The sequence below is a fragment of the Nilaparvata lugens genome, chromosome 2, assembly GCF_014356525.2.
Source record: "Nilaparvata lugens isolate BPH chromosome 2, ASM1435652v1, whole genome shotgun sequence".
Classification (NCBI taxonomy): Eukaryota; Metazoa; Arthropoda; class Insecta; order Hemiptera; family Delphacidae; genus Nilaparvata; species Nilaparvata lugens.
The window spans coordinates 66,224,015-66,239,562 of record NC_052505.1 but is presented as its reverse complement, the minus strand read 5'-3'; the positions used below and the strand labels follow the sequence as shown (position 1 = coordinate 66,239,562).

Genomic DNA, 15,548 nt, shown 5'->3' with positions numbered 1-15,548 from the left:
AATTCATTAGTGTGATTCATGAGAAATATTTATTAATTGTTTGAACTGAACGTTACTACAGCTCCATTGGCAATGCGGTTACAGAATCTCTACTATTGAGTATTGATGAAACCTATAAGATATCTATCCAATCACTGTACCACAGTATCACTTCTATTCTTGTTTTGAGAATCAGTTGTGAACAACAATCTTTCAATAAAATCTTAAGTTCTATTTGAGAGAATAAATAATACGCAGAAAAATGTTACCTTGGACAATAAATAAATATTACAGACAACAATGTGACTGAGGTTTCCTCTTGGAAAAATTAAATTCTCTTCAAGAAAATAGTTCACAAATATTGTATGCAGTATAATAATTATACTATAATTATATATAATATTATATATTATAAACTATATATAATTATATAATAATAATAGTTATTATTATTATTACACTATATGTATTCATTAGCGAGATTCCAAGAATTATTCAATAACAGCATAATTAACATTAGTGATTGACACAAGATATTATTTGATTATGTGAATACATAGATGGAAGAAACAAGTGATTCACTAATACAATTCATCATACACAATTACTACTTCGATGAAAGCACAACAGGGTCATACCCAAAACTGTCCCTTTCCAATTATACACCACAGTCCAAATTAAAGATGTAGAGTAGTCAGTTCCGCTCTTCAAATACTACAAATGACACAAAACAGGATGGTATAAATATGTTATTTTCGGCGAAAATATAAAAATTGGGAATGGTAACTGAAAGATCAATGCTGCTCTAATACGTCTCATGTAATCTTAGAAGTAAGATTAGTGTATCCTCTTCATGAGTCCCAAGGAAGATAATAATTATTATAGAAGAGCCAATGGTTACATCAAATACTACTAGATGTGATGTGTTCTGTTGGAGCTTGGTTTTCAGTGTTAGAATCATTCAATTTGGGTCTCAATGCTATCAGAAGCTATAATGCTTCTCATTAGTCGATTAGTCGACCAGAGCAGCTTATATACGAGAAGCAGAGCTAATGAATCCCCAGGAGGATAATGAATGTAGAAGTCGCCACTGATTACCTCGAAGGCTGTAGGATGAACTCACAGTTGGTTCACGATGTTCAAATGGAAATCAGTCAATCTGAACCTCATCCAATGCTATTGGAAGCTATAACGCTTCTCATCAGAGCAGTTCATGTTGGACGCAGAGCTAAGTGACAATCAATGCGAAACGCATTAGGACATGAATGGCAAGCGATATCTTTAGTGCAATTCATTCAAAACTATCAGCACTACTCCTCAATGCTTCCCATTCAACCAGTGCTGACAGTTTGGAGTAAATCTGAGTATAGTGCAGTGCAGCAGACAGCTGTAGCGTCGTTATCAGAGATTGTGGAGTCATCCAATCCTATAATGAAACAGTGGAACGACGAGTGTTTAATGGACAGTCTCCTTGATGGTCCCAGGAGTCAAATCAAACTTTGAACCACTGTCTATTGTTCTTGTCCATTATTGTCTATTGTCCTTGTCCTGGTCTCAAATGAAATCTTGGCTCTCATTAAGAGGGATGAACCGCAATCATGACCTACCATTTGTAGAGTTGCAGTTGTTGCACTATTGATCAGCTATCGAAATTACAAATGACTGAGGGAGTCTCACCTCTAATGTGAAAAGAGCTTCTCCTATTGAGAACGCATTTTCAGGAGTGAATTATAATTATAACCTCCATTATTAGTTTGAGTTTTGGGCAATAGCCTGTTTTTTTCTTTTCCGACTAGTGTATTGTTTACTCTATCCAATTGATAAATAAATAATAACCATAATATTGTTTATCTACCAGGGAATTGATTTGAAACTGATAGAGAATCTCATATCCACATCATCTCTTCCATTGAACAATCTATTATTAGAGTGTATTCTCTTCATTGATTTTTTCTATGAACAGTCTTTCCTAGAATCCTTGTGCTCTTTCTTCACAGATACCGTATACGTAAGCCATCAAAACAATAGTTCAAAATATATTTTGTCTTCACCGATGATAATTGAAGTATGTAGCATATTCAAAATGTCAGTACACCTATGACAATAATGTTGTAATACCATAACCAATAGTATTCTCTTTCTGCCCAGCAAAGCCAAACTCAATTGAAAAGCAGAGATTTAAAGTACTACACTTATCAGATCATTCAAATAGATATGCTGTCTTGAGTCGATGTAGCTGAAGAGAATGATCAATAATTATTATTGATAGTTGAGACACTAAGATGAGAAAAAAAGACATGGAACCTGAAGACTGAAGCATACTATTCGGTTAGTGATAGTACACTTCTTTCTCAACAACATTCTTGTTGAATATTTTTCATCGATGATGATGATGATGATGACTGCTGGGAATGAGAACAGATTGTAATAAGTCAAATTTCAGTGTAGGTAATGTGAGGGTGGATTCCCAGTTTCTGATAGTGTCACTCTATTCTTGTTTCATAAAATGTAAGTCAAGGTTTTAAAGAGTGTTGACACTTAATCACGTGACGGCCTTATTTTTACATAAAGTTTCCAGATAAAAAGCGTAGCTTCCTTTAGTGAGATTCACTTTTAACTGTCAGCATTGATTCAATGGGAAGTATTGGCTTTATTCAGAAGGAGCGCTGACATTTTGAAGTGAAACTCACTTTTTGGGCGACTTCCACCACTATCTCGTCTCAAGATTGATGATTTCCGTTACCGAGCAAGTCGATTCTAAAGCGTATTGTGCTTTATTTTACTTCCAGTAGTGAAGTAAACCTTTATCTCATGGAACGCTCCAGCATCCAGCAGCCAATAGTGAGATTCACTTTGAACGGTCAGCATTGGTTAAAGGGAACACTGATGTTTTCCGAAGAATTCAGACAGTTGAGTGCATGTGTTCAGCAACAACTCAGTCTGAAAAACTAGCGAGTTTCTAAATAAAGACTGTTCACAGACAAAGCCTGCTCGCAAATTGCCCGTTCTAAATATACAACGTTGTCAAATGTATCAGTCTGGACTGGAAACTTCAAAGAAGATCGACTTTTAAGACTTGGAGCATAAAAATATTGTGTCTGAGAATCATGGAAATAGGACTTGGATGTTTCATTCCGAATTTCTCGAAACATTTCATGTGTCTACAGAATTTGAGCTGATTTTTGCAGAATATAATTTGTTGTATGTCCCATTTAATTTTTCTTCCTATGACCTATTAAAAAATAAAAGATAATAAATTATCTGCATCTGAATCATGCTCTTACTATTTTACCTGATCACTTGTTAGTCGTATTGAATTCTATTTGTTCAAACCATCATCATTCAATAATGATGAAAAATGCATCTAATATTCCGATTTTTTTATAAATTGCATAGACAGTATTTGTTGACATCATTATTTGTTGATAGTCGGTATTAACCTGTGCGTCGGTATTTACACATTCTGCTTATCGATGTCTAAGCTTCCAGTTTCATTACAAGAGATTGATAGAGGTGCAACAACGGAAGCAAGTTTTTCAATAATTCAGCGGTTGTGATAATTTTAAGTCGATTTCATTGGATCTAACTACACATGAGTATTAGTGTTAAAGCTATTTTTGTGCCTTTCCTTATTTTGAAACTTCATGTGAGGTATTGGACTAAAAAATAATATTGTAATAGTGAATCAGCATGGAAGTCATAAAATTATTATGAACTGTTAAACGGGTAGACATATAAAACGCTGCAATCACTCTTTCAACAATTAATTTCTGCTTGTGTTACATCACTTAATATCATTCATCAGACATGCTGGCACATTGTAAGCTAGAACCGCTAAAATGTTGTGAAGCTTATAGTTTCCATTCATAACCAATATATTGAAAGCTGGTATCATTTTTGGTAATCAGGCATTGTTTCACTGAAGAGAATGACATGGAGTGGCAAAACAACAGAAAAATCTACTTTCAACTATCAGCATTCTCCACGAACAAAATCAATGCTTCTCATCAACCAATGCTGACAGATTAAAGTGCATCCGTCTAGTGATAGCTCTCGTGAAATCGACTTTCATCTGTCAGCATTCCTTGCAAACAAAAATTATACTTTTCATTCAAGCAATGCTGCCAAATCAAAGTGGATAGGCACGATCACGTTCCAGTATAGCCAAGGAAATTGGATGTCGAATGAGTTTCGTGGCCACGTTTCTATCCAACCGACATCCGGCGTGCCCTCTACCCATCCATCCCCTCAAACCTCCCCAAAGAGCTCCCTGAACACCTTCACCAACTCCAAAATTTTCACTCAGCTTTGCAAAGAACACGAATAAGCTGCATAACTGATGCCATCTGCACTTCGCATACAAATCATGCTCACCTGTACAGAAATGATGAACGTTGCGTTGAGTCTTGGAATTTTGCAGCAGTAGACCCACAAAGCATACAGAATGTTACTTAGCGATTGGAGAGAATTCAATGAGGTGGCTCGAAAAGCTCTAATCAGAAAATTGAGATTCTAATACAATGTTTATGTTGAAGCAGAGAGGAATGTTCTTTGGTCTGTTGTTCAACTGAACATGAATGATGAACCCTGTGATACCAAAGTCAAGGAATTTTTCAAAAGAATACGTTATGTTATAATCTGTGATTGAAGATCTTTGTGGTGACTCAATTTTTCTACTTTTCAACCATTGCTATTGATTGTCGATCTATCAAGCTATATCAAGCTGTCGATCTATAAAATTAAATAGATAGTTATTAAGACACTAATCTAATTTTAAATACTACTCTTAAACTGAATGAATGTGACAGTTTCTAACTTTTTCAATACACGATTACCCTCTTCCATCACTCCAGTGACAGTGGTTTGCACTCAAGATATGAGTATAATATTATAGATAGATATTATACCATTGGTAAATAGTAGTAGGTAGACATTGCAATTGAGTGAATTTGAGTGATCAAATGATAAAGGCCTATGATTTTTACGTATTATCATCCATATTTACTTTATATGATGAGAAATACGAATAAGAATTGAAATTAAATTTTCATGAAGTGAATCACGACAGAAAAATATGAATAAAAAGCTCTTGAAAGGCCGGTAGCATTGATTATTCAATTTAGGCTATGTGCTCGTCTTCATTCCAAAGAAGAATTATAAGAGAGAGTTTCTGTAACACTGTGAGTTTGTCGCTGAGAAAAGTCTTGCTGGCTGGGGAGAGGAGAAATCAGCGAGGAGGAGTGGATTCCTGAAATAAATGGCATAATTTAGCTTAACTATTTCCGCGCGACAGTGGGAAATTATGTAGAGTGTTATCTTCTTCTCAATTTCCTCCCATACCATACTCCGAAAAAGTCGCCGTTCCGAACAACATTTAGCTTAAGGGATGATATTATCATCTCAGCTCGTAAATCCCGATTTTCGTTCAAAATCTCCTACTTCTAGTCCTGGTTACGATATTGATACTGGAAAACAATAATTATTTTAACTTATAACATATTGAATAATCGTTGAAAAATCGATGCAGAAGAAAGAATAACGCTTTTTGATACGAAAATCATCATCTTTTTGTGTAGTTGAGAAGTTGATATTGTGGTAATTATTCATATTAAATGAAAAAGACTAAGAAATTGTCAAAAACCACAGATTTATTGATACTTAGAAAGACCGGTTTCGGTTATTACACCATTGTCAATCTAAGATAAACCCTGAGTTTATCATTGAGATTGACAATGGTGTAATAACCGAAACTGTCTTTCTTAGTATCAATAAATCTGTGGTTTATTGACAATTTCTAAGTCTTTTTCATTCAAAAATCATCAAGTTTTGTTTTTTCATGTTAAATATTCATGGACGAAGATGTTGATCCTGTAGTGGAAGCTACACTTCATACACGTTACTAATAGAGACCTGACAAGTATCATTGTATTTGAAACAACTACAATATATGCAAGCAGAAATGGAATAATAAAAAATATCACAAGCTGTGATGCATTTCTCCAGTTAACAATAGAATAAACAACGCTTATACAAAGCGATTATAAGTTTTAAGTTTTCACCTCTTCAGGTAATTTATTGACATTTCATCAATTTTAATTTTCTAATTTCCATCTACTTCTCAACTATATGATATTGAGAATGTATCATTTCTCTATCCTAATATCAAATACTAGTTTCTTCCCTAAATTACAATTTCTTTCAGTCTTCAACAAGATTGAAAAAGTATATTAATCTTCATGATAATTTATTATCCTTGAAGCAATTGTAAGATAGGATAGATATCTTCATAGGAATATTATTTGTATTGAATTGATACTATGATAAAATTGACAGAAATGAGAAAAATGTTGATTTATTGTGTCATTGCTCAGAGACCAAAAAAATATCTATTATTCCTCTTGATGAAAATTTATTGTCATAGTTGTTCAAATTCAATTAGAATTAAAATTCTTATTCAAATTCAATTATATATATATATATTGTGAGAACTGACTCCGACCTAAGGGTCCTTAATTCGATAAATCGGAATGGACTCACCGATTTTTTTTTAACATTCGTTCCCGGACAGCAATCCTTCGGTAGAGCATTAGTCTTCTATCCGCCAGCCTTCTTTCACACGCGTATTCACTAAACCGTTTATTCACTCCGATTATCCGCACACTTTTACGATTGCGAGACCCGAGAAGTCTAGGAGAAGAGTGTCAAGAACACACCGAGCTCCTTCTAAGTTGACGGGAGAGAGTCCCGTTACTCTGGCAGATAACGACGTAAGCCAATATTTCCCCAAAGTTATGGTGGTGGGGGGTAAGCACCCTCAATTGCAAAAGAGAGAACTCTCAATGTAAGAGGACTAGATAATGAACATGGAGGTAGAGGGATAATTTGAAGAACACCTTTCCGAGAGAGAGTATATAATAATATTTAAAAATATAACTTGACATACATTGACAGCTATAATAAGGTATTGAAATGAATTTTTATTACATTAAAGCTGCATTAATCGAAGTAATAGCTGGCTGGCATCTTATCTTATCGATATTGCTGCTCGCTACTATCAATTTGAGCTATGCCAGCCCGCTTATAAAATGTGATGTCACAATATATATATATATATATATATATATATATATATATATATATATATTGGAAGCTTCATAAATCAGTCTTTGTCAGCATTTTCTGTGGATCCAATGAAATTGAGGATCTGGTTATCACTATAATGAAGAGGTGAGCTTGCTTCTGGCTCTAATGAATTTCAAGTGCTCTGCTTTCAAAAGTAATAGAGTGCTGATCGCACCAATTTGTTTCTCCATGACCACGAATTCAATGGAAAAACTGCTGATTCGGCCCTAAGCTGCTTTGGTCAGCCTGAAATAAAGCACGTTCGAAGCATTTTTTGGCGAAAATGGATCGATAAAAGCATTACAGTAATGCGCTTCTGCTTGCTGCTTCCTAGCCCACTATTGTCACATCCACTCACCACTCACAGAATGCTCCAGCTGTCAGCAATCTTTATAAATAGCTTAAAGGCTTCCCATTCATCCGATGCTGACTTTTTGAAGTGAATTTCACTCAACCTATTCTGTTCAAGTTTTGTGTGGCACAACTAATGGAGATACAGACATTTGGGACTCATCCACAGGGTCCATTCTCAACGTGGATAAAAACAATATAGTTATTTGTGCAACTAGTGCGCAAAGTGACAGTTTGCTGCACCGAAAGAAACGTTTACGCCTGAGCCGTAGGCGAGGGCGGAATGGTTTGTTGAGTGCATCAGAGGAACTTTGCGCACGTATTTCACATTAAATTTTTCCTACAGTTACCATTGAATATGAAAAGTGGGTAATTATGGGTAAAATTGCCTGAAATCCATCATATGTTTTCCTGTGTAATTTTATTATTGATAAAGACCTTAATTTATTGTCAAATTGAATAATGTAGTAGTGTTTGAATGAAGAGGCGGCTGTGTGCTGATTGTGGCACTGTGCTGTCGCTGTCCTCGTTGTCCTTCGTTATTATTATGACGTGCACCTCTGCTCACTATACCACAGTCACTGTTACCAACTTCATTTTGATTTTGCTGCACTGTTGCTCCATATAACTTACTAAGTATTTTGCGTTGCCATGTTGCAAATCTGGAGCACAGAAAAAAATTTTCCCGCACTAGAGCGGAAAAGTGATTCTTTGCGTTCTGTAATCAGTGCAGCAATGGCCACTTTTCAAGGTAACTGTAGAAAAAGACTATTCCTTGTTATTTGTACAACAACTTTTTCTTGATCCTTTTTTTTCCCTTATCTTAGGCATTGGGAATCAATCGAATAAGTCGGAATTTGATAGGTTACTTTCAAATCGACAGAACTGCCTTCATTTTATGACTAGGAGGGCGATTTTAAGACACATCAGGCCCTCTCTTTTAGTTACGCCTCCAATACCATACTGAAGTTATAAACTGAAATCCAACATAGCCCATTATACTGATTGAATCAAAATTTGCTTTCACATCACATTACGATTTTGCAATGAGATTAACAATTATTAGACAGTGCAATAAATTATAAGCTTTTTACATTTATTTTCCTATAGATATATCTTCCTGTAAAACTACACATTCCATATACAGTATACAAAAATCGCATTGAAACATTCAGTTTTGACTATTATAAAGCGTTAGGATACCACTAAAATCAACAATCCTTCAATGGTGACATTTCCCATAATAATTGGCATCGACATCAAATAAAATTATTATGTTATTATCATTGAGTAAAGTGTGAGCTCTGCAAGTAGTTTCCTACAATGAGTTTTAATTAGTTGTGTTCGTGTATTGAATGGATGTACAAGGAAAGCCCATTAGAAAAATCCCACCTGGTTTTGGAGATGTTAGAATAATATATTAGGTCTGTCAGTTCAAGGTATACAAGCCCCATCCATCAGTTTGCATAACAAAGTGGAATAGGCATTATCATTAAAGAGTTGCCTCTCATCTCCCACAAGCATCGTAAAACTCAGTATCAGGCATCCAAAAACAGATGCGGTTACTTTTTATCCATCTAGTTAATATCGTTATATAAATAGGGTGATACAAATAGGCGGTTGTGTTACAGTTTGGTCGATAGGTGAATATATGAGGGTAACAGGGGTACAGTGGGATTCTCTTCAAACAGTCAGCATTACTTATAAATGGAATAAATGGTTCCCATTTAATCGAAGCTGAAAGTCTGAGGTGAGTCTCTGTTCAGACCGATAGCCCCAAGCAGCCCACAACAGGGAACAGACCTGGTCCTGGAAGATTCTAATTACGAAAACGGTATAATTCGGGGCTAGGCGCCGTTCTTCAAGTGGATAGGCCTCGACATGCCCTATTTGAATTCCTGATACGCCTACAACGACCGACAGCCTCGAGACTCTGTGTAAAGGTACCAGAACGCACTAGACATTTTTTTCAAGAGAATAGCCTTAAAAGCCTGATTACAATCGGATAACCCACCAGACGATGACTTACTCAGCTTGGTTTAGTGAGATCCACTTTCAACTGACAGTATTCATTTTACTTAACATCAGTGATTTTAATTCAACCATCGCTGACAGTGAATTTGACGATAGTACTTTGTGGTTTCTATTATAGTGAGATCGAGTCCAGTGTTAGCATTGGTTGAATGGCAGGCTTTGATGTTATACATAGGGAGTTGTGACAGTTTGGAGTGAATCTTACTGTGTACCTACTAGATTCAAGTAAAAACTTCCGGCGGCGGTGTAGTTTCTGTATTTTAATCGATGATCGACAAATCAGTCGGCCACTAATTAAAGCAGGCCCAGGCCTTATGCGCCCACACTGCTGTAGTGAATTCAATCTCTACTGTCAGCATTCCTCACAAATAAAATCAATGCTTTCCATTTAACCGTTACTGACAGTCTGGCGTGGATCTCAATTTATTTTTAACAGAGAATAATTTTCGTCGAAGTCTGGTTATTGGAGTGCCTTCTAGCCAGCTGGTCACCCCTATATTCCAGGAAGTAAGCTTTCAATCATGTTCCCACTTTTTGTGGGATTGGGGAATTATGTTCCAATCAACTTTGTATAGGATTGATTTCTAGCCACGTCTTTCACATTGGAGTCGAAATAAATATTGGGAACCAATCAACCGTCATCTCTTATTTGAATTTTCTCTTTAAATGAAAATAATATGTAGAATTCCATCATGGAAAACGATAATTCTATCCACTCAGGCAAGAATGTTATATGATTGAGAAAATAATTATCAAGAAACTGATAATAATATGAGAGATGTGATTGACTCAAGGAAGATTTCATGTTTTGAATTACAGGTAGCCTACTATAACAACAATGGTGAATGTGAATGAATCAATGAATCTATTCAATGAAATGAGTTGACCATCAACAATCTGTTATAAATCCGATCATTTACACAGGACGATCATGATGAGATAAATTAGTTTGATAGAAGAATAGCATGATTTCCAAGTCAGAACTGATCTGTGCAAATTAGTGACTCACTGTTCATTACTATTATACAATATTTCAAGATTTCAGACCTATTTCCATTCTGAACCCATTTGCAATAGTTATTTGTGCAACTAGTGCGCAAAGTGACAGTTTGCTGCACCGAAAGGAACGTTTAAGCCCGAGCCGTAGGCGAGGGCGGAATGGCTTCTTGAGTGCAGCAGAGGAACTTTGCTCACGTATTTCACATTAAACTTTTCCTACAGTTACTATTGAATATGAGAAGTGGTTGATTATGGGTAAAATTATGGCTGAAATCCCTCAAATGTTTGAGTGTGTGTGTGATGCTGTTAATAACAACCTTAATTCATTTAAAAATTAATAATCCAATTGAATTTGATAATTCTCAGCCAAAGTTCTCATTTTTATCCATTCAAGAATCAGAAAAAATACAGATAGAACAAAAAATTCGCATTCAAAATACACACTAACAGCTGATTGGGATGACTGCAAGATGGCTGAACCGACAAGCGCGCGACCTAGCGGGAAGAATCGTACCTAAGTTTGTTTCATCCAGCTAAAAAGTACTGAAACAGGATTCAGAAATTTAGACTCTTGCTCAAATTACCGATAAAAATGCTCAAAGTAAACTGAAAAATATTAATAAGAATAACATAGACAACAGAGAATATTTATTGTAGTATTCTTATGTTTTTTGTTATTTTTATTTATATGGATATTGAACGTTAATCACTCATTGCTTGCAGTTGAAATAATAATTATCAATAGAAAAGAACTATTATTTATTATTAAATGATGAGAATTCGTAAATGATGATGATTTAATTATGATTTAGAAGAAAATTATTCTTGTTTTGGATTTCTAGATTGGGATTTTATCATAAATGTAGGGTAGCCATTGAAATTATTCTTATCTAAATCTAACCACAGTCATTGTTACCAACTTAATTTTTGTTTTCGTGCACTAATCCTTCATATAACCCACCAACTATTTTGTGTTGCCATGTTGCAAATCTGGATTACGCAAAGTAATACTTTGCGCACTAGAGCGGAGAAGTGATTCTTTGCATTCCGTAATCAGTGCAGGAATGGTCACTTTTCAAGGTAACTGTAGGAAAAGATAATTGAAAGAGTGGTTCTCAGACAGATCTTCAGGAATGCAAAAACCACCATCACAGAATGTCAACATGGATTCATGCCGGGTAAATCCACTGCAAACAATTTGTCAAACTTTCTTTCTGTAGTTGAACCTTGTGTAGAGAATCAGGAACAGATTGATGTAATCTACTTGGATTTTGAAAAAGCTTTTGATAAGATGCCTCACTCCATTCTACTCAAGAAACTCTCCAACAACGGCTTCAATCAACTGTTAGTCAACTGGATAACATCATATCTCTCCAATAGAACAGTCCAAGTCCGATTCAGAGGAGCTACTTCTAAGAGCTTTCTAGCAACATTTGGCGTTCCTCAGGGCTCTAATCTTGGACCGTTACTATTCAGTATATTCATGAATGACATTGTAGAGAATCTTGATTGTCATGTGCTGATGTATGCTGATGATCTGCAGATATTCAGGAAAGTTAGCTCCAAAGAAGACTCAATGTCATTGCAGAGGAATCTCAATCAAGCTTTGAATTGGTCTATGAAAAATGGCATGCCCATCAACGTGAGCAAAACATTCGTAATGAGCCTTTCAAGAAAAACGAATACCTTGAGATTTCAGTATAACATTGCTGACAGACAAATTCAACATGTGGCCTGTGTGAAGGATCTGGGTGTCATATTCGATAGTAAACTACTTTTTAACGCGCATATTGATGATATAGTAGCTAAAGCGAGAAGACAGCTTGGTGTAATAAGGTGGATTGGCAGAAACTTAAAAAATCCTCAAACATTGAAGACACTCTTTTGTTTCATCGTTCGATGTCACTTGGAGTATGCGTCTATCCTTTGGAATAGAGACAGAATATGCACAACAAAGAAAATAGAATCTGTGCAAAGAAGGTTTGTACGTCTGGTGTTGAAGAGGCTCATGCCGGATTTGGAGCAGCTTCCTTATAAACAGTTTTGCAACGAGGTGAAAATTGAATCTTTGGAATGACGAAGAATGAAGTTTGATGCGATTTTTTTGCATGACTGTCTTCATGGACATTTAGAAGTTGGCGATCGAGGAGTTGGTGTCGTTGTACCGGCGCGGAATTTGAGACAGTACCACCAATTTCATGCCGTTCTTAGAAGCTGCACTGCTCCATTAAAAAATGCGTTGCAGTTGGTAATAAACTGTCAAATCGAATCGATTTCTTTGAAGTGTAGAGAATTTTTAAAAGGAGAATAATATCCTTTCAGGGACCTATCCAACAGTTATGAGTTCCAAACACATTTTTTTATGACTGTTGCAATAAATAAAGATCACTTGTGCCGTTCTATTGCACGCAAATTGCCTAAGCATATACTCACTAGTCACTTGGCGCCATGTGGTGGAACGGGTTGGCTGTAAGGGTGATGTGGAGGCCAACTATTATTATTATTATTTTGGAATGAATTTCAATAGGATCTTTCAACAGAAGTATTTGATTTCCATCCTAACCTAACTTATTCATTTTTCAATTAAATCTTAACTTTGATCCATTTCATGGAATTCAAAATATTCATGAAAGAAAGGAACTAATCTTCCAATCCAAAGCTATTCATCTCGTACTCTTTTTAGTTTCAATACATCTTCCAAACGGAGACAAATTAATCTGAATTCTTGAAAATCATACTGTATAAATAATAAAAAAGATATAGTCATTGATTGGACACTGGCTTTTCTTGTTATTGGATAACGCGAGTCACAAAAAGTTCTAGGTCAATAGGATGCTGTGTACGAGTGAACGAAGTCCATTTGAAAGAAAGGCTGGTGCGTGGGAAGACGAACACTGCCAGATCGGAGGAGTAGGAGGAGATCTGTGTTTGATTGATGCGGTGCTAGTAATGATCTCTCTGTCACTGCCAGAAATGAGGAATCCTCTCTTGGCAGCGCCGGCCAATTTCTCAGCTACATCAACACCACTCAGCTTGGAAGAAAGGCGTCGAATAAATTATCCGGAATCTCAAACGAGCACCGCCGCGTCTAAATCGAGGAACGCGTCTATTGAGATTCACCTGGAACTGTCAGCATTGGTTGAATGGGTAGCATAGATGTTATTTGAAAAGAATGCTGACAAATCTAAGTGATTCTCACGCTGGCTGCAACTCGGCAGACCATTAAAACGGCCTTTTAGACAATAGTCTGCTGCTAAATGGGCAAGCTCCTTCCTGCTACCCTTTTCCATCATTCAGCTTCACATCTCAAAGTATCAACATTCTTTCATCTAAATCATCCTTCATCTGAACGGATGAGAACGTCATTTATAAAAACATCTAACTTTCTCACCTTACTGATTCCAAGTTCAAAACGTATGGCAGGGAAAGAAGTAAGTTGGGGGAGAAGAAGAAAAATTGCTGAGTAATATCTTCTTCTTAGAGTTCTACACCCCATTGGGGAAGTAGGTACTAGCATAGAGAAACAATAGCGTAAGTTATGCTATCGTTTCTCTATGGTACTAGGTAGCAGATGGGGAAACACTTTCCGTGCTTCTCCAATTAATTTAGATTGAAATGACTATAGTCATACAGACTGTAGTCATACATAGCAGCACATCGAATCTAACCGTTTCATTCCCCACCCACCATAATAAGACTTGTTCCATGTTTGGGGTAATATACAGCATAATATTTTGAAACCTCTCACCATTCACAAGAGTGGGTGTCAGATCAATAACTATCTTGCAGATTCGTAGAAGTGGTTCAAAAACACATAATTCCAGCACTTTGTCTGTTAAGGGTTATTCTTCAGACGGTACAATAGTTACAATAATATTCATGACATGGTAAATTATAAATTCGCGTGACTGAACAAATCTATTTCAGTCAAACAACGGGGAGCTTTTGTTACAAGCTACACATCAAATGTGACTGGATTTGCAGAAATTTGATGAATTCAGCAGCTCTCTCTGCAAATTGTTCTAATTCCTCGCACTAAATTTTCAGCCCACGCTGAGATATTACTGGATGAATTCGAATGCTGTAGTCATAATTTCGTGCTTGTGATAAGATCTTAATAAGCGTGGGAGTGTTGGAATTGCAGCCCTCACCTGTATGGACGCTACCAAAGCCGGCTCGGGAATAATAAGGCATTGTAAGCCGGGGTTGCTCAGTTTAATGTATTAAATACCGCATCCAATGCCCATGAATAACTGGAGAGCTTCACGCTAGCCACATGAGACCTGAGTGCATCGATTCACAAGCACTCCAAAGCATTACAGTTAATTCAACAAACCTGCATTAAATGGGATCACCATGTATTTTTATATTAGGGGTCTGTTTCATGAAACGAGAATGTGAAAAATTCATCAGATTAGCAGTATCGTGTATTATTTGGCAGAATCTGTTGTGTACGATTATTTTTTGGGCAGTTCATTTGTTTGCTACTGGACTTTCGTTTCATGGAATACAGGATTTGGCAAAAGTTCAAATTCACAGTATCAAGATCAAGATAGTGAAATAGTGGATAATTTGAAGTAGGAGGGTGACTAGCACAATATTTATTGACCGTTAATAAGTGTAAAAGTGCCAATTATAATATCCTTTTTGTCATAGTAATTCAATCTCATCTGTTTTTCATGCATGAAATCAAGCCGGTAAACAGCTGTTTGCAGAACAAATAAACATATGATTCTCATTACAGCATACTGTACTGTAATGGAATCATATGTTTTCTTTACAGTCGAGTATGTTTCCTAGCTCCGAAATAGGAACAGCAAAACTGCTACAAAAAACTACCTTCAGCGTCCAAGGTGGAAATTTTGTCAACTTCCGCAAAATTCCTGATTAGGAATTTGTAAACTAGGTCATGTTTATAGAATGCATGTAGTAACTTCAGCTCAGGCAGGTAATGTTTTCTATTTGTCAATTATTCTTCCTTAGATTATTATGACAAAAAATGGTGTAAGTTACTTGGACGTGAATGTCTTTTGTAGTGCTCCAATGAAATTCTAGTCTCGGCT

At 36.1% G+C, this 15,548-nt stretch overlaps 1 protein-coding gene across 1 annotated transcript in view; it reads right to left on the bottom strand.

Moving 5' to 3' along the window:
- LOC111055233 (facilitated trehalose transporter Tret1) overlaps positions 1–15,548 on the bottom strand; it is a 210,359-nt gene that overhangs the window by 119,104 nt on the left and 75,707 nt on the right. The window lies entirely within an intron of this gene.